At 43.5% G+C, this 19,580-nt stretch overlaps 1 protein-coding gene across 2 annotated transcripts in view; it reads left to right on the top strand.

The window, feature by feature from the left end:
* The first annotated feature begins 18,902 nt into the window (after positions 1–18,902).
* The window catches only part of GBA1 (glucosylceramidase beta 1), an 85,344-nt gene continuing 84,666 nt past the window's right edge, over positions 18,903–19,580 (top strand). Inside the window, exon 1 of one of the 2 annotated variants that reach the window (XM_085639878.1) lies at positions 18,903–19,017. The gene's annotated coding sequence lies outside the window, so the exon portion shown is untranslated. The other variant, XM_085639879.1, reaches the window with a different exon arrangement.

The raw sequence follows: 19,580 nt of genomic DNA, 5'->3' as shown, positions 1-19,580 counted from the left end.
GTACTGAACCATACAGCAGTTGCACATCACTTTTTTGTAGTAGGTGATCAATTCTGAGAGTCATCGTGCAGTAATTATGTCTCTTACATAAATCCTACATTTCCACTTGGTACATATTCCACATTGATATGCCTTCATACCGTACCATGCACACATACACACACCCCTGCACAGTCATATTTTCCATCATTGAGATACGCATACAAGCGTATGTTTGAACACAAATGCTCACTTAACGTCCAGCACTCTACATTGAAGTACTTGTGAAGTCACACATTTGCACATATAAGCCACAACAACCAAATATCCTCCATCAAAACACCAGTTAGACTTTGTGCTCTGATTCACCCGCGCATTCGTACACTTCCACAAGGATGCGCAGGTATAGTCTTCTTAGTTTGTACACTGAAACACCTAACACACATCTTCAGAGATACACCTTTACAGCCACGCCTTATACTATGCAATGATTATATGCCAACAACAGGTATGCACTAATATGTGCAAAGTCGCCTTAATTTACAGTGACAAAACTGTATCATATTACACTGCTGTTCTTGTATATCTCCTCTGCTGTACACTGAATTAAGCTATTCACACACATTCAGTGCACAATTCTCTGCCCCTTTCCACATTTATCAGTATTAATAATGCATACCGTAGGTCCAAATCCCTTGGGCATTGCCTGATGCCTGCAATGCTGCACTTAGCACACTGGTTCAAGCACACCGAACGACCTTTGAAGTGACAGTGAAGAGACAAGTGCACCCTTACAGGGACAGATCAATCCAATGGTACCATATATATGGGGCGTAATGTGAAAACCTCAAACCCATTTTTTAAAAAAACTATACCATAAACAAACTGTCGAAGAAACCCATAATCCCCAAGCGCGAGGGTGGGAAGTGGGTGTGCAAGACATGAGTTGGGGTTTTCCTTGTAATGTAAGTACCAAAGGAGATACATTTTAAAAAGTAGCAGCAACAATTTCTTAGAAGTGGGCTGCCACGTAATGTTTATTTTCCTATAGACTCTGCAGAGGGCGGTGCATGTGGAAATCGTGCCATATGTACACAAGTAAGTGAATTTGGTGCACATGACAGTTGTTACTTGTACACTATTTCACTTGTTCCAAGGCCTACTTGACAGTCATGGTACCTGTACATTTGTACACACATGTAATAGCACAGATGATCATCATGTCTACTGCATACTCTACTGTTCCATTATTCTGCTGCACATGACAATCTAGCCACCTAGATCGTTACCCACACAAACAATGGAGTACCTCCATAATACCTCGATTTGAGCATTAGTACATCCTGACGTTTGTTCTGTTCTTATATTGCCTTCCGCTGACTACTACAATTGTTGTTCACTGTTGTGCTCTTATGTAGCTAGTTTACTGATTTACTGTACCAAAAAGTATTCCGTTATGCCTTATCGATTTGCAAGAAGATACTATACAAAGTACTGATTACTTTTAGACTCCTTCTGCACAGTCTTGTGAATCAAAGATGACACTCTGTACTCTCTAACATATCTATGGTTGAAACCACAGGTGCTGTAAGAATTTCAGGAGACAAACATGCACAAGTATTTTCATCATTACCTTTGTCTGCTAACATAATCCAACTATACTCTGTTTAAATATATTTAAAAAAATAATTGTTTGCAGTGGAAAGGAATCGGTTTACAATGCTTATTACGTTTTGCAGCCTGGACTGCGGATATTTAAGCTATACATGTAAATGTCTTAGTTGAGGCCTTGCACCCACCGTCTCATCACCTTCTGGACATTGTCGCCCATTCTAGGGATGATTGCCTTGACTCATCTTCTGCATGACAAGAGTCATGCTCCTGTTTCCGTAGATGGTCGTGGGGTGCAAAATGGTGCTCCCAGTATTAATTTCCTTTCCCTTGATTGTAATGTGTTTAAAGCATGCGGAACATTGACGTAAGGAATGATCAGCGTCAACCCTGAACTGCGTCGACATCAAAGCTGCTGGTCCAATATCAAGATGTCAACGAAAAAATTAAATAAAACCATACATGCAAATGGAACATTCATTCTAACCTTTATTTCTAGGCTTTCAGTGGGGTGCAGAGACGAAGAGGTTATTATTCCGCTTAATGGGGGTAAGCAGTGCCATCCAGTACACTTTTCTAGAAATTTTATGTGTGTCACTTCTCTTTTAAACACCTTTTCTTTTAAATTAATTTGCTGACCTATTAATTTTCTGACCTTTTAATCTGGTTTCCTCCTTCTTCCCTGGTCTGCCACGAGCGTAAGGGCATGATTGTTGCGAAGCAGGCAGCTGCTCTCTTCTGGGATGGGTGGGGGGGTGGGGGTTTCAGGTAGCGTTCTAGTGGTTAACTAGACTCTACTTAAGGACCATGTGCATGTGGACGCGCAGCGGACACGCTCAGTGGGTGCACCTAAGGCAAGCCCGTTCGCGTCCAGACTGCGCCCTAAACCCTAGTCGGATTAATGGGGAGCAGGCATCAGTTATTAAATACTCTAGAAACCTCCTATTGAAGTAAAGAGGTATGTGGGATTCTTCCTCTTGTACTATATGTTGCTGTTTGACCTGTGGTTATAAGTTGAATGTTCCACAAGGCTTGGGCTTTAACAGGTTGGAGGGAAATCCCCAACTAGTCTGTACTCTGGACACAGCTGAAGGTTGCTCTAACCCTACATCAGACCTGATTTTAAGAGCTTCCTCATAAATCCGTGCTCACTTATAAAATATAAGCTGGAGTTTGTGTTTTTCTGGCATCATGGGACCCTGACTGGGTTTTTTTTAACTGATACTTGGGTCAATGAAAGGTCTGGACCTGACCTAGTTGACGCCATTCCATCAAATTACTCAATTCTAAGAGTGGACAGGGCATTTAGGCCGGGAAGGGGTTTGGCTATTGTGTATAAAATTCAGTATAAATGTTTGTTGGAATCTGGGTTTGACTTAAAGACTTGTGGAGCCCTACATTATAAGCTTATACTATTAGCCACATGTTCCTTTACTGGTCTGCTAGTATATAGACCTCCAGGACCCAAACTCCCTTTTTTAAATGAGCTAAGAAACCTTGGTGAAACGTTTTGCGTTAATAGGTGCCTGACCATCTTGGGTGATTTTGATTTTTATCTTGAAGAGAACAACAACCAAGACTCGCTAGCACTTATCAAAACCTTGTCCAGCGTGGGAATTACTCAACTGGTGTCAGCTCCCACACATGAGGCAGGTCACACCCTAGATGGTATACTCTCTAATGATACTAGGGTGTCCTATCAATTAGTCACTCCCTTCAGCTGTTCCGGCCATGACGCAGTTGCGTTTTCTTTTAATTCCCCCTCTACAACTTGAAGCTGTCAGCCCCTTAAGAGTAAGACCTGGGCAAGAATTTGGAAAGGGGTTTTGGTTGAAGCCTTGACCAACACTGGATGGCATACCCATTGAGATTGCGGAGGATGTAGACAAGGGTGCTGATGCTTTTGCAGAGTGTCTGGAGTTGGCGCCCAACAGGCTAGCCCCCCTTAGGAAAGTTAAGCAAAAGAGGCATTCTCCGTCAGCCCCTTGGTATAATGATAGACTCCGAACAGTCAAGCAGGCGTGTCGCCGACAAGAGAGAATCCGGGGGAAAACTCAGGAAGAGAAAGAAAAGGTGATCTATAGGAATCGAATTAGGGAATATAAATTAGCCCTGACTGAGGTGAAATCTACATATTGTACCCAGAAAATTGAAAGGCTACCTCTGCCAAATAACTCTTTAGGGTGGTCCATCAGATTTCCACCCATCCTGCTGCTGAAAAGTCGAAGGTTCACAAACATTTTGCAACCAGCTAGCTGATATAATTCAATCTAAAATTATTGACATCTGTGATGATTTTGAATGCATAAATCCTCTAATCCACATGCACAGCAAACCTCGGGTGGAGAACGTCAACCTGCACCCTCCAAGACGTCTGAGTATAAGGACCAAGAGCCTAAATTACTCTCGGCGTTCCCATCCCTTACTTCTAAGATGGTGGAACAATACATCCTTAATACTAAATCTGAGTCACCTCTGGAATCCTGTACTGCAGCGATCCTATACACAGCTGTCAGCATCGTGGCTCAACTGCTCTTCAATTTAATGAATAAAGCTATACTTTCCGTGATGTATCCCTGGCGATGGAAGGAGGCAGTGATCAGGCCCCTTCTTAAAATAACGAACTACGACAGTAAAATGTGTGAAAATTACTGTGTCCTACTAAAATCCTAGAGACACATCTAACTATCCACCTGATGGAATTTGCAGAACAGCAGGAATGGCTGTGAAGTTCTCAGTTCGGTTTCAGGAAGCATCATGGAACTGAAACTGAGCTGATCTCAGCCACAGATTGCATTAGGCGTTTAGTGGGTGAAGGACAAGGTGTGGCATTGGCACTTCTGGATCCATCAGTAGCGTTTGATACCATCTCGCCCTTGCTGTTGATTGAGAGCCTTCAAGACATGGGTACCACACATCAAGCCCTAGCCTTTCTGTCTTCTTTCCTTAGGGATCGCTCACAGAGGGTGATGGTACAGCAGTACTACTCAGAGGTTTTCTCTCTGCCATGTGAAGTGCTGCAGGGTTCATCACTAAGCCCTATGCGCTTTGACCCCTACGTGTCACCACTTGCGGATATATTTGAGGCCTTCGGAATGCAAGTGTTATCATACGCCGATGACATACCGATTATTGTGTCAGCTCCCAAGAACACGGCCACCACGGCAGAAAACGTTCTCTCAACGCATGTCAGCAGTTGCAGACTGGATGGGATGGAACTCTCTGAAATTAAATGGTGATAAAACCGAGGTGCTGCTCATTGGCCCTTGCTTATTGAGCTGGAGTAGTAATTGGTGGCCAGGCACCTTAGGCACATGTCCCATCCCATGGAGAAGGCCAAATATCTTGCAGTGTTCTGAGCTCACAGTCAATGCCCAGGCCAATCGCACTGTGGTATCCTGCTTCTGGATCATAAGGATGCTCAGAAAAATGTTTCCTCTTAGCCCTCAGCCTGCATGTAAGCAGGTTTCATTAGCCCTGGTTATGTCCAGCTTGGACTATTGTAACTCGCTCTATCTGGACTCCAACATCAGAACAAACTCCAAGTAGCACAGAATCCGCTTGCTAGAATTACTCTTGACATTCCCAGGTGCCACTCGGCTACTATGGGCACTACATTGGCTCCCCATCAGAAAGTGCATTATTTTTAAGGCGCTCTATACAGTGTATAAGGCCCTTTTTCACCCCAGTCCGGCAAGGATTAAAGATATGTTTCACTGGCATTCCCTTAGTAGAAACCTACATTCGTCACACCGATACTTGCTCACTTTGCCTAGGACTTGAAAGAAGAAATGGGAGATAGAGCCTTTTCATGTATACAAAATGTGCAAAATAAATCAGTGCTGTGAACTTGCCTTGTACAATTTCACTCTCCAAGTGCGTGCTTGAATCTTTTAAACACCAGCAAGCAGAATTAAATATTCTGCTTGCATTCCTTGCCCACCTCCTCTTGCAATTTCTCCTCGACACAATCCCGTGATTTATTTTGCACAGTTTTTATACATGATTAATGACATTAGGAACTGCAGTTGGCCTAACGGCTAGGGCGGTCGTCCTCGAATCTGGGGAACTGGGTTCGAGTCTCGGCGATGATGCTGAACATCCTGTGATTCTGGGCAAATCACTTAATCTCCCCGTGCCTAACAAAAATGAATGTGTCCTAATGTAACGCAACTGGTGCTATGTAAAGCGCTCTGATACCCGATTCGGGTCAAGTTCGCGCTATATAAAACTCTATAAAAAAATATATATAAAAAAAAAATACCCAAAACAAACTAACAAGAATGCAGTTCATTGAAATCCTTTGAAAGTGTGAAAATGTGCTCATCAAAAACGGACACAGTAATTAGTGGACTACAACCAATCTGGTAGTCTGACATATGCTAGTTAAGCATGTGACCCTTATATCAGTTTGATGAATGCCTACCTGTGATCAAAGCTTGAGGGAAAGCTGAAACGTGTAAGGATTATTGGCAAGTGATTAATGGTGGACTGCCTGCCTGTCTCCAATGTTTGAAATAAAGTGCTTGGAGTTTCCTTTAGCACTGGAGTCGTCGCATTTCTGGTGCAGAAATGTGTGTATATATGTATATATGTATATATATATATATATATATATATATATATATATATATATATAATTTTTTTGTAGGAAAGTAGGATCTGCTTTCATGGTCAGCCCCACTTTGTGCTGGTGTCATTATGTCTTCCTGAGTACTCTGACTGGGATCCTGCTAATCAGGACTCCAGTCTCCGTGCTTCCTCCCTGAATTGGCCATTATAAACAATGGGGTATTCCCAAAAGGTCCCTGGACCTGGGTATCGGTTATTATAAAGAAACAATGATTAACAGAATTAACAACTTATTTGAGCTTACATTATTTAGCTCCCAAACGTCTGTAAATCGCAAAAATAAATGTGCAGAAAATATCACTAAGTATTATAACAATATATTTATTTAGTCATTTAAAGGAACAATCATTAGAGTGTCAAGAAGGTAGGACAATGTTCTAGGGAACGTGTAAGAACGAGTGCTCAAGTGTATATATAGGAGTCAAGATAGCTCAAAGTGTATAGAAAAGTAAAGGGCATATATTTACAAGACTGTACAAAACTGATAATCAATAAACAGTTAGCTGCAACCTGGCCACATGCAAATTATTCATTTGAATTTGTAAGTAGAGTTTCCTTAAGGCTGTAAACAGGGGTAACGGGGAAGGGGAAATTGGTCCAGGTGCGGTAGAGGGTAGCGTTGACGTTTCGATCCAGCTTATCGGCAAAAGAGGGACTTTAATACCTCAGCTGTGCGGATCTTCCTCAGGACAAGGGGACGGGTGAAGTGACCCTACAGAATAAAAACAAGGAACTTAGAATCTGGACCTAATAGGTTGCCCAGGCGTGGTGTCTGCACATCAAATGGCGGGAGTAATGTATTAAACCCACCTCATCACTCTTTCAATGCTCAATTGGAGTCCAAAACCTGGTTACACCGATGCCTGCAATTCAATAATAATAACAACAGTTGTTGTCAAGAGTAGATAAGGATTGTACACTAAAAGTACACAAGGACTGTCTATAGCAACTCACCCGTAACGTGGCAAGGGCCAGCTAAGGACAATTCCCGTTATTCAGTAGATATAGACCATGGCGGTGGTGCCCAAACCATCCATGGAACGTAATATTCAGATCCGTATTTGTGGCAAAAGTTGGCTGAATGAATCAGGCAATCCAGGGCACAGCATGATTTTAACAACTAGAAAAAAGGAGGGAATTCTAATTAAAATGCTAACTAAGGAGCGCCAGGCGTTCCTAGGTGGTGGTCGGTTGTGAAAGAGAATTACCTGGAGACGATCTGATCGACGTCCTTACTCCATCGCGGTAGCTGCCAACTGATCAGCAATCCACAGGAGTATTTATACTGAGAGAAAGGGGGCGGTGGCCTTGAAAAGGGGCGGTGTCAACCACACACTAGTAAAAAGGATCGAAAGACTCAATAAGTTCTCAGTTTCTACAGCACTACTGAAGGCCTCAAAGTGCTATGTCACAGTTCTAATATTTGTAAATACATACAATTGTTCAATGTATATTAAAACCGACAATGTCCAATTAAGCAACAAGCCAGCTCCTCTTTTGGTGGTGTCTTCAATGTAATTACAACACGCCTCAAGGTGCAATGTCACCATTCTAATATTTAAGATAGACTCAATCGTTCAATGAGTATTTGAAACTGACAGTGTACAATTAAACAAAAAGTGCAGTTTCACAATCCAGATTTAGGAATCAGTGCGTATAGACAATTTGCGACCAGTGCTGAAGCTTGGATATATTCACAGACGAAGTACCAACCTAGTGGTACGCAATTATTCACATATGACATCACAATTGCACTTCACATTGAACATAAATACAGACATTTAAAAAAAGAAAACAAACAGTAAATTATCACATCTAAAGGCATAGGACGCCAATTTTCAGTAGCAGCAAACAGGATTGGGTTAAACAACAATATGTGTTACACAGGAGATTGCCATGAGATTATGCATACAGGGCCTATTGTCAACAAACATTGCTGGGTGTGGACACCTGTCTGGTGATTTCCTCGTATTCGTTTAGTCCTCTTGCTACAGTATCAAAGCGATGTATCCATCTACACTCGCATAGGCTCAGAACTCTACAAAAATCCCCTCCCCTGGGGTTTCGGTGTACCTTCTCTATTACACACCAACATAGGCTCTCCGGTGTGTGTCCAAATGATGTAAAATGTTCCACGAGGGGTGCTTCCTGTACCTGGCACCGTATACGACTGCAGTGTTGCAGGATATGGGACTTTACTTTTTGTATTGTTTGTCCTATATATACAAAAGCACATGGACAGGAAATGGCGTAGAGTACACCGCTGGAGTTACAGTTAGTGTGATCTTGAAATGTGTGTTTGTAGTTGTTGTGTGTGAAAGTTTTCAATTCATTGGCCATGAGACACGCTCTACATTGCCCACATTTAAAATGTCCCTACACGGGTGGGATGTTCCATAGTGTCATCTGTGAAGTTCTCAATTTTGTGGGTAATAGGGATTTCACAACATGTTCCCTTACATTCATGCCTTTGCGGAACGCATGCAAGGCTGGTGGTAGTCCACCAAGTTCATCTGTCACCAGGTGCCAATGGTTGTTTATAATTTTCCTGATGGTATTGCTCTTTGTGCAGAATGTAGTCACACAAACTAACCTGTCTTGATCATTAGTCCCTCTCTCTTTGGGTTCCAGAAGGGAATCTCTATTGTTGAACCATGCACGTTTTCGCGCCTTTTTTAATAGTCTGAGCGGGTAGCTTCTGTCAGTCAGACGTGACATAAGTTCAGCTGACTCTATGAAATAGTCATCCTTTATGGAGCAATTCCATCGCAACCTTAGGAATTGCCCAAAGGGCAGATTGTCCCTAAGGGTGTGTGCATGGTGACTCGAGTACCGCAGGAGAGTCTTGCATTCACTCTCCTTTCTATAAAGGCTGGTATAAAGTTTACCTTCTTCTGCTTTTATAGCTAGATCCCAAAAAATTACTGTGGAATTGCTATAGTCTAAAGAGAAATGTATATTCTTGGAGCAGTTGTTCAACCAAGAGTGAAATTCCTTAAGTAGGTTTTGAATCCCTTGACAGATCAGTAGTACATCGTCAATGTACCAATGCCATAGCTCTATACCTTGACTGTAGGGTTTGGTTCGCTCAGGATGTAGTTGTGTTCATATACATCCATGAAGATAATTGCTAGGTTGGGCGCAAAGCTTGCCCCCATAGCAACTCCCTTTGTTTGTATGTAGAAGTCACCCTGAAAGCTAAAGAAGTTTTTAGTCATGGCTACATCAAGGAGTTTCATGATAAATTCAGTTGGGACTCTGTGTGGCCTGGGACATTTGTTCAGAACTTCTCTCATCACTCTCAATGCCTCACCCTGGGGAATGTTCGTGTATAGGAATATGATTTCCATGGTGACCAGGAGGTTGCAATTCATATCAAATGGGCGATCGTCCACAAGTTGAATTGTTTGCATGGTATCCCTTAGGTAAGTAACGGTGTTCTCAGAGTTAGGCTTAAGGAATACATCTATATATTTGCATAAAGGCTCTAAAATGGAGCCGCAACCCGAGATTATGGGTCTCCCCGGTGGATCATGCATCCTTTTATGTATTTTCGGGAGGGTATATATGGTCGGGATTCTCGGATACTTGTTATTCAGGTAGTCAAACTCATGTGCACTTAAAAAACCAGACTCAAGACCCTCAAGTGTGATATGTTTGATGGCCTCCATAATTTCTTTAGTGGGATCTGATCTCAGGTTTTCATAGTTACCTTCTACCCCTAATTGGGATAGGATCTCTTTTTTGTAATCATCAGTATTTGGAATCACAATAGCACCCCCTTTGTCAGCGTACTTAATTACTATTTCAGCATTATTGCTGAGAACTGTGAGTGCCATACGTTCCGAACGTGTGGCATTGCACTTGGCATACTGCCTACGGGAAAGGGCTTTTGTGATATCACGCATTACCACCTGTTCATATGCCATGATCTTGGGTGACATAAGATGAGTCGGTGGGACAAATTTGGGTGGAGGACGAAGGCCGGTACAGGAAAAGGTGGGTTGGTAGGGGACTTTGTGGAAATAATGTTTTAACCGTATTTTACGAAAAAACTGATGTAATTCCATTTTAAGATTGAAATTGTTAGGTAGTGTAGTAGGTACAAATGATAGACCTTTCTCCAGGATTTTTTGTTCATCTGGCTTCAAATCATATGAGGATTAACTCACAATAGGGTTTTTTGGCGTAGTTAGTGTATTTCCTACTACCTGTAGTGTTGGCGGCGGGTCTGGATGTCCCTGTGTGTCTCCTGTTGAGAGTGTACCTGTTTCTTTGCCCCCCCCCTCTGCGCGTGTTCCAGGTAAGTTCTCTCGTTGCCCTGGGTCTCCCCCAGGGCTGACCTCTCCCTCTGTACTCCAACCATGGTGCTTCCAACAAAAAAGGTGGTTGTTGTTCTAAGTATCTCTGGCCAGTGTTATTCGTGCCTGTACTGGTGCTTGGCCCCTCTGCTTCAGTATCTGAACCACTTGCAGCAGATGAATCGGAGAAGGTAGTATACTTTCTAAACCCTCCTCTCCCTCTGGTTGAGAACCTCCCTTGTGAGTCCTTTATGTAGTGTCCTTCTTGTAGGTAAGGATAGGTGGTGTTCTTATCATAGAATTTAAGATCCTTCACTAGTTTGTCTAGTTTTGTAGTTTGTGTGTACAAATCAAAATCTTTGAGAGTTCTCTCTAGTCGTTCTAGTGCCTCTTTTGCGTTTGTAAGTGCCTTATCAGATATTTCTTTTTTTAGGTCAGCAAATTCCTTTATGAGACGTTGTACCTCCTCTAGTGCCGACTCAATCCCCAGCACCATCCAGTGCCTGGAGCAATTATTAGAGACAAAGCTGAAATTCTGTCTGAATTTCAGGTTGTTGATGAAGATGGCAGGTCCATTTCTCACTCTTAATCCCACTGGATTTACATTGGACTGTAGATATTTGGTTAGTACATGTCCATGTAAGCTTGTGCGGATTTGCTTTTTCTCTAATCTCTCAAGTTGATTTATCTTTTCATTCATAGAGAAATCGATACTCGGTGTGGCTCTCCCCAGAAAACCAATACGACCTTGTGCTTGTAGTAGGTGATCTATGTACTCCTCACTATAGGTCAATGTTTCTTTTTCAGACATTTCTTGAAACAAAACGGATACAAACAACAAGCGAATTGGACAATTTAACAAACACAAAACCCTTGCAGGGATCCCCTGCACAAGGTAGCCATTATAAACAATGGGGTATTCCCAAAAAGTCCCTGGACCTGGGTATCGGTAATTATAAAGAAACAATGGTCCTGGACCAATTATTCAAGGAAGAGTTAGATTAACAGAATTAACAATTTATTTGAGCTTAAATTAATCAGCTCCCAAACGTCTGTAAATCGTGAAAATAAATGTGCAGAAAAAAACACTAAGTATTATTACAATATATTTAGTCATTTAAAGGAACAATCATTAGAGGGTCAAGAAGGTAGGAAAATGTTCTAAGGAACGTGTAAGAAGGAGTGCTCAAGTGTATATATAGGAGTCAAGACAGCTCAAAGTGTGTAGAAAAGTAAAGGGCATATATTTACAAGACTGTACAAAACTGATAATCAATAAACAGTTAGATGCAACCTGGCCACATGCAAATTATTCATTTTAATTTGTATGGAGAGTTTCCTTAAGGCTTTAAACAGGGGTAACGGGGAAGGGTAAATTGGTCCAGGTGCGCTAGGGGGTAGCGTTGACATTTTGATCCGGCTTATCGGCAAAAGAGGGACATTAATACCTCAGTTATGCGGATCTTCCTCAGGACAAGGGGACGGGTGAAGTGACCCTACAGAATAAAAACAAGGAACTTAGAATCGGGACCTAATAGGTTGCCCAGGCGTGGTGTCTGCACATCAAATGGCGGGAGCAATGTATTAAACCCACCTCATCACTCATGCAATGATCAATTGGAGTCCAAAACCTGGTTACACCAATGCCTGCAATTCAATAATAATAACAACAGGTGTTGTCAAGGGCCCATAAGGATTGTACACTAAAAGTACACAAGGACTGTCTATAGCAACTCACCCACGTAAAGTGGCAAGGGCCAGCTAAGGACAATTCCCATTATTCAGTAGATATAGACCATGGCAGTGGTGCCCAAACCATCCATCTAATGATTGTTCCTTTAAATGACTAAATAAATATATTGTAATAATACTTAGTGGTTTTTTCTACACATTTATTTTCAAGATTTACAGACGTTTGGGAGCTGATTAATGTAAGCTCAAATAAGTTGTTAATTCTGTTAATCTAACTCTTCCTCCCTAAATTGGACATGGTGAGTACTTAGGTACACTCCAGATTGGCTACTGAAGTACCCTTGTAAGTTTCTAGTATATGGTACTAAGGTACCCAGAGCATAGGTACACCGGGGGTCTCCCATGGGCTGAAGCATGTATTGTGCCACCCATGAGAGACCACACAAATTGTGATCCCAGGCCTGCCATTGCAGCCTGTGTGAGCTGGTGCTAGTACTACTTACAACAGATATAGGTTTCCCTGTATCTGAGGTCACTAAACTTAAAACCTATAAGTCACCCCTAAGGCAGGCCTTTCAATCCTGAAGGCAAGCTGCTGAGTCCTACGTGTGAAGGTGCCCCTGCATGAGCAGAGCACCCCAACAACCTTTGGAGTCCATTCTCCCGGGTTGTAAGTGCATCAGCCATTAAGACGTATAGAGTGGCTATGCGTCATTACGCGATGACCATCTCTAAACTGACTGTAACGAACCCTGTCATGTTTGGTATCAAACACGTTAGAATCGTACCCTCACACCACACCATAAACGGTATGGGAGGTATGATTCCATGCACTCTAAAGCTCCTCTGGGAAGCATTCAGTGCTCCCGGTACCAGACTTCTAGACCCGGACAGCAAACTATGGCTGCTGCCGACCAGAGAGACAATTCTGCCCTCCTGCTGCTGAGCCAAGCTCGAACAGGGGAAGGAAGGACAATAGGTTTCCTGTCACAGGATTTAGTGTATTGGGGCAGGGTGGGGGCGCTTGCCAGCGCCACTCAGATTGCTTGAAGGGCACATTTGGTGCCCTCCTTACATACTAGAGTTCAAACAAGTTCAGAGAACCGTTAGCTTCCACTCTGGTGCGAAACTGGACAAAGGACATGGGAGTATTCTCCCCACTGTCCAGCCCCTCCTCTGGGAGGGACAACTGAATCATCCCAACCCTCTCCTAAGGGTACTTTAGGGCTTACCTTTGGGTGGGTCCCTAGATTCATCATGGGGCAAGATTCAAATCACATACCACTTCAACTTCGACCATTTGGACACTCTGGACTTCGCTTTGGGAACCGAGACTGCACCAGGGAAGATTCCTGCTGCTCCTGGTATTGTTGCCCTGCTGGTCTTCTGCAAAGTCTGTGTCCGTGGTCCATACAGCTTCTTCACAAGGCCTCTGAACATCCAAGATACCTGAAGGAATCTCCCTTGGAGTGAAGGAGTCACTCCCCTGCAACTGCAGGCACTACAACGCAGCTGACCAGTCTGCTGATCCTGGGCTCCCACAGACTCCGAAAGCCTCAGCAACGCAGGTGGTGGTTCTGCCACTCCCTCGAGACCTGCACTGTCTTCATACCGAGTTTGAGGCCAGTATTCCTCGTCGGAACCGCTGGAACAGAACCCTGTGCACCACATCGACTTGCCACTGCCAAGACTTGATGGCTTTCTCCTCAGGGGCGGCTGGTGACATTTGAAAGTAGTGGGGCGTAAAATGTGTGGTGGAGCGCAAAATCCCCTACGCCTGAAACCCACTAGTCCAGGTCAGCCGGTGTCCATCCAAAAACACCATACTTTTTAATTTCAGCCATTCCGTGCCTCACCCCAGTCTCCAAATTCTTACTCTAATATGTGCCCGCAGTTATTGCTACCACCTCGCACTACACGACCTGTAATCCATGCCCTCTGAAAGGACCACCAACGCCTCCGGGGCAACACTTCTTAGCATTCAAATGTGTCTTACAACTACAAATGTTTTGAGAGTGGCATGCGGCCTTATATATTTCAAACAAAAAGGATCTCTTTGGAAAACACATAAAGAGAGTGTTTGTGTGTTTATGCAATTTTAACACTGGGAGTAAAGCGCAAACTACACAAACTCCAGTTTTAGTCCAGACACTTTCATTTCCTCGCTAAATGTACAAAATGCATCCAAATAGGAGCAAAACCAATTTTTGCACACATTATAATCTATTATTTACAAAGTGTATAAATCGGAGACGAAAAAACACCAAATTCCCAGTGTAAATACTATTTGTTTAAAGGCATTTTAGTATGTGATATTACCTGAAGTGAGTAAATGATTCTTGTGACAGTCGAGAATGTTTGGGTCTACTCTAGCAATAAAACCATAGCAGAGTTAAAAACAACATTCTCAGATTTCCTGGGATCATTTTTGAATAGCTAAGCATTTTTTTTTTGTAATGTGCATTCTGGGACTTGTAGTCCGAAATGTATAATTAATCATCACAGCTACGAGTACCAGTATGCAAAGACACAACATGAAATGTATAAGCTTGACAGCTCTGGTGCTCACCTAATCTATTCTCAATTGAGGTTCCACCTGCTTAGTATTTTCACCACACTGTTATTAACAAATACCGGGACGTTCAACAAAAGTTGGTCTTTTTTCCATTTTGGAATATAAACTTGAAGCAGCAAATACATTAATAAATCAATTGAAAAACAATTTAGAGCTATCTAATTTATTCATAAATGATCAATAAAGCAAAGAAAACAGACATGAAATGTTAAAATGAGAATTTAGAGTATTGCTCACCAAACTGTTTATAAGTACTGGCGTCTGAATCTTCCAGAATGTCAAAGCCACTTTTACCTCACCGCCCTGACCTGAGATGAATGTCACGGCATTGAAGCCACTAATTAATGCGCTAGCGCTTTAAACAATCTGCCTTATCTCCAGAAACAGCTCCGCGCCTCCCTTCTCTTCGCGTCCTGGAAGTCTGTAAGTTTTCTGCTATATATTTTTTTGTTTTTACGCTGCTATTTTTATACTTCACCTATATCTCACATTCCTCCAAGTGTTACAATTCATATTGTCCCAGGCCCCTAAAGCTATACAAATGTTTTGGAAGGCAAGTATTAGCCATTTGTGAGGTATAACAAGGGTAGTTGTGCTCGTCTTTAAGTTAGACAAAAATCGCCTCTACGTTGCAGACTCAAGCCGGTGTTGAAAATTAAGAACTAGACCTCTGTAATAAATCAGAGTTCATCCACAACACAAGCAGAAATCTTTTGTTGAAGTGGCGCTGCGGATTGGCAACAGAGATGGTGGTATCTTGATGGGCTGAGCTGGCGTGGAGCCGAGCCGAGTGCCTATGCTGCGCAGAGTGAATTCATGTAACCCGATATTTCTCGGAGCTAGCGCTTTATTTTCAAATTGTACAGCTTGGAAATAGCGAGCAAAGTTTGTCTCGTTCTGCTTCAGAGCTGTGGTGTGTGAAAATATAGTTCTAACTCTGAGAAATATTGGGTAAAGGAAGGCCCATAAAAGAATCACTGGCTATACACTGTGCCACAAAAGCCCGTCACGATGGGGCGCCTGAAGTAAAAGTGCAACCAGCTGATAGGATACCCTGTGCACGTTGGCGTTAGCACAGCTAGCGGACTAAAGTAGTAAATCAAAATACGTGCCCTAAGATTATACTACAGCCGGAGTAAAATGCAACAAGTTGACATGTTCTTCAGGTACATCTTGTAAATTAGACAGTCGCGGCTCGCAGGGGGAAGTCGCGCGTGGTGGGGGAAGTCGCACGTGGTGGGGGAAGTCGCACGTGGTGGGGGAAGTCGCGGGGGGGATGTCGCGGGGGTGTCGCGCGGGGTGGGGAGTGTTAAAATACATTTTTTTTTAAATCCTACCTGAGGTCCTCAGCACGTCCGCGCCGCCTCAGGTCCGTTCGTTGGCGCCTACAGCCCCTCTTACCTGACCGCCTCTGCCCTCTTCAAACTGGGTGGAAGTTGAACAGCACGTCGTCACGTCAGCACTGCAGTGGCAAGCCCTCAGCCAATCCTGGCGCTGCTGCAGCGCCAGGATTGGCTGAGGGCACAGCCTACTCCTCGCCCACGGCCTGCCCATTAGGAGACCGAGGGGCTCCTAATGGGCATGCGCAAATCCGTGAAAACACAAGTGCGCATGACTGGGCACGGGCTAAAAACTAGCTCACCATGCCCACTCATGCGCACTTGTGCTGCAGTGCTGCCTGGTCTGACAATGCTTGTCAGTCAACATGACGTTGGACCGCCCACGGTCCGACGTCATGCTGACTGACATGCATTGTCAGTTGAGTTCTCCCCACCCTCGGCGTCTCTGAACTTAAGTAAACTAAGTTCAGAGACACCGAGGGAGCTGCGGGCGCGGGTGGGTGCGTGGGCAGGCGGGGGGGCTACGCCCCCACGCCCCAATGGACGCACCGCGCCTGTTTCTCCTCCAGAGATCTTCAGGCTCCAAGAAGCTCCAACCTCAAGCAACTCCTGCAGCCAAGATTTTCGCCCTCACTGATTTCTTTCCACCATGGGCCTTCTTCATTGGTTAGCTGCTCGAGGTCCTCTTGCGACTCCTGTGCCTTCGGCCTGTGGGTCCACTCGAGGGCCTTCTTTGGCTTTGGTCGGCTTTCCTGCTTACTCGGGACCTGCTCTGACTTACCTGCTTGTGGTGAGTCACTTGGACCTTGCTGCCCCGACACTGCACCTTTTTCATCTACTTCGTTGTTTGCCGCTGCCAAGGCTTGTTGGTGCCTCTGCCGGACACTGCCTCCCTGGCTCCTGACATCCGACGTGGGATAGCTCGTAAACGGCTCCTGGTCTTCTACAGCTGCAACTGTAAGGGCATTGTCAACCTCTCCTGCATCTCCAACATTGGTGGGCATTCCTCTTCCGTGCCTCCTGGTCACTCCTGAGTGGCATAGACTCTGTCCCCTCTGCTTGAAGGTACCTCTCATCTTGAATACACCTTTGGGTTCCAGACTCCTTTGTGTTCTTCTCCAGCAGCATCTTTTCTGAAGTCCTCCATTGTGGTCTACGGCAGTTTCCGACGTCACTTGACACCTATGCACCCGGCTTCCATGGTGTAGGTATCCTGGTTCCTGGGGTATCCATGAGTGGGGTGACTCTCCAACCTTCCATCTTCCATGGGGTGTCTTCAAGGTTTGCTGGGAAGCGTCCTTTTTCTTTAAAACTGCAACCGCGACTTACCCATCGACTAACATTGAGCACGCAGTCGTGTTCCCACTCTGCACACGACCTCCGTGGGGTTCCTAGATACTCACTTTGGGTGGTTCCTTGGGTCCCCGGCTCTTCTACGTCTTCTGGGTCCATTCTTGTCTTGAGTCATGGTTCACATTCCACTATTTTAGTATATGGTTCCCCCTGGAGACCACTGTGTATTTGTGATATTTATGAGTTCTATTTCGTAAGTATTGTGTTTGTATCTCCAGGTAGGAAAAAATACAAAGTGTTAGTGAGTGTTTGTAATAAAATATACATTTTTATAACTACACTGTGTGATTCTTTTTCACTTAACCTATACCATAAGATTAAATACTGGTAAAACAAGCTGCTTTACACTCCTTCTGGACTAAGCCTGAAGGCTGCTCTCCACAGCTACCACTTAAGTCTTAGAGAGTTTTCTAAGATTGTCTAAGACCATGTTAGTGAGGACTGGATTTTTTTTATGTTTAAAAACACATGATAAATTGTATGAATGTATTTAAATTACTTATTTAATACACATTTAATTTGATGTGTAAACGTGTAATATTTCTTTAAAGAATAATAACCTTTAAAAATGTTATATGTACTCTCCCACAAGGAGATGTCCACCTATGTGTGCAATGTTACTAGGAGTCACTTTACATTAGTATATAGTGTAATAGGAGGCTTCAGTCCCTGATCTGAAGTGGTGGAGGGACATAAGGCTGCACATTGAAGTAAAATTAGTTTATATATTAGCATAAGCTGGACTTTGCAACAACATGTACAGTGATCAAAGGACATTTTCGGTGTAGACTCTAAATGAGCATACATAATACAATCTAAGGGCCTATTCGCAAAGCTTTTTTTTGCTAGCAACCATTTTCGAAAGTAATTGTTCCGTTATGTTTGTGCTGTCATTTACACAGCTGCGTGTATTTAGCTTCTGGTGGCATACATATTTATTTTTGTGATTTCTTTGTTCTGGAGGCATTAGAGAGCTTCACAAAAAAGTTACTAAACAATCATTGCAGGAGTACATTAGAGAGAGGGCCTGCGAATAATTAAAACTATGCTCAAAGATGCATACTTCCTCAAATATAGGTTTTGCTTGAAATGGGGTAAACACACATGCTGGAGACGGAAGACCTATCTCACGGTGTAGTATTACTCAGAGCTGTCAAGTTTCCCTGGTCCATGCGTGATGTGCTCCTGCAGTCCAGACATATTCCCTTTCAATTCTGATATTGTGTAGTCCTGTTTAATATGGGCGTAAACAAGACAACATTCCTAGAATTCAAAGGAAAAACCCTGGATAAGTCACGCATGGATCTGGCAAACTTGCCAGCTACGGTGAGGAAAACTATGATGATTAATTAACATATAAAACATTCTCTACCCACAGCACTTCTACCGCGATGCACATGAACATTCCCAATCCAAGATGACCGCTGAACAGACTCGGCGGCGTGAGTGTTCAAAGCAGGCGCTGATTGGTCAAAGCTAGAACGTAAAGTCCCAGGACGCGGAAGTGATCGCTGTCTCTATTGCTGGCAATGAGGTAACGGAGACGGAGTAAATATGTGGGTTTGCGAGTGTTGGGGCATGATAAATGATGGCGTTCCGGTCAGAGGGCGCTGGTGGAATGGAGAAGGTTGAAGCTAAACTGACGAAGCAAGTCTGTCAAAGAAGCAGACTGCAAATCAGTCAGGTTGGCCATTAAAGGGACAGATCTATTGATGCTAATCCGAGTGAGGGAACGCTAACATCGCTGGCAGAGCCGGGACACAGGAGATTTGAGAGTGAGAGGGCTGCGTTTGGTTTGATTAGAAATATTTAAATCGAAATGATTTTCAATTGTTTTGTAATACTTTGGTCTTGTGATTCAAGAATCGATAAATAACATGCACTACTATTTAGGTAAGGTGAGAGTACAAGAGGTTCGAAATAAAATGTAAAATTTTCCTTTATGAATTACGTTTAAGGTGGTCCCCAGAAGATAACAGTTTACAGTAGTATATTTGGGATATTTTCTCCAGTTCTGTTGGATTTAAAGGAATCTACCCAGTGCCTGAATATATCAGTGTATGTGGTTTCGGACATCCTTCGACCCCGAATGTGACA

The sequence above is a fragment of the Triturus cristatus genome, chromosome 12 (assembly GCF_964204655.1).
Source record: "Triturus cristatus chromosome 12, aTriCri1.1, whole genome shotgun sequence".
NCBI lineage: Eukaryota > Metazoa > Chordata > Amphibia > Caudata > Salamandridae > Triturus > Triturus cristatus.
Note: the sequence above shows the minus strand (reverse complement) of the source record. Positions and strands in the feature narration are given on the sequence as shown.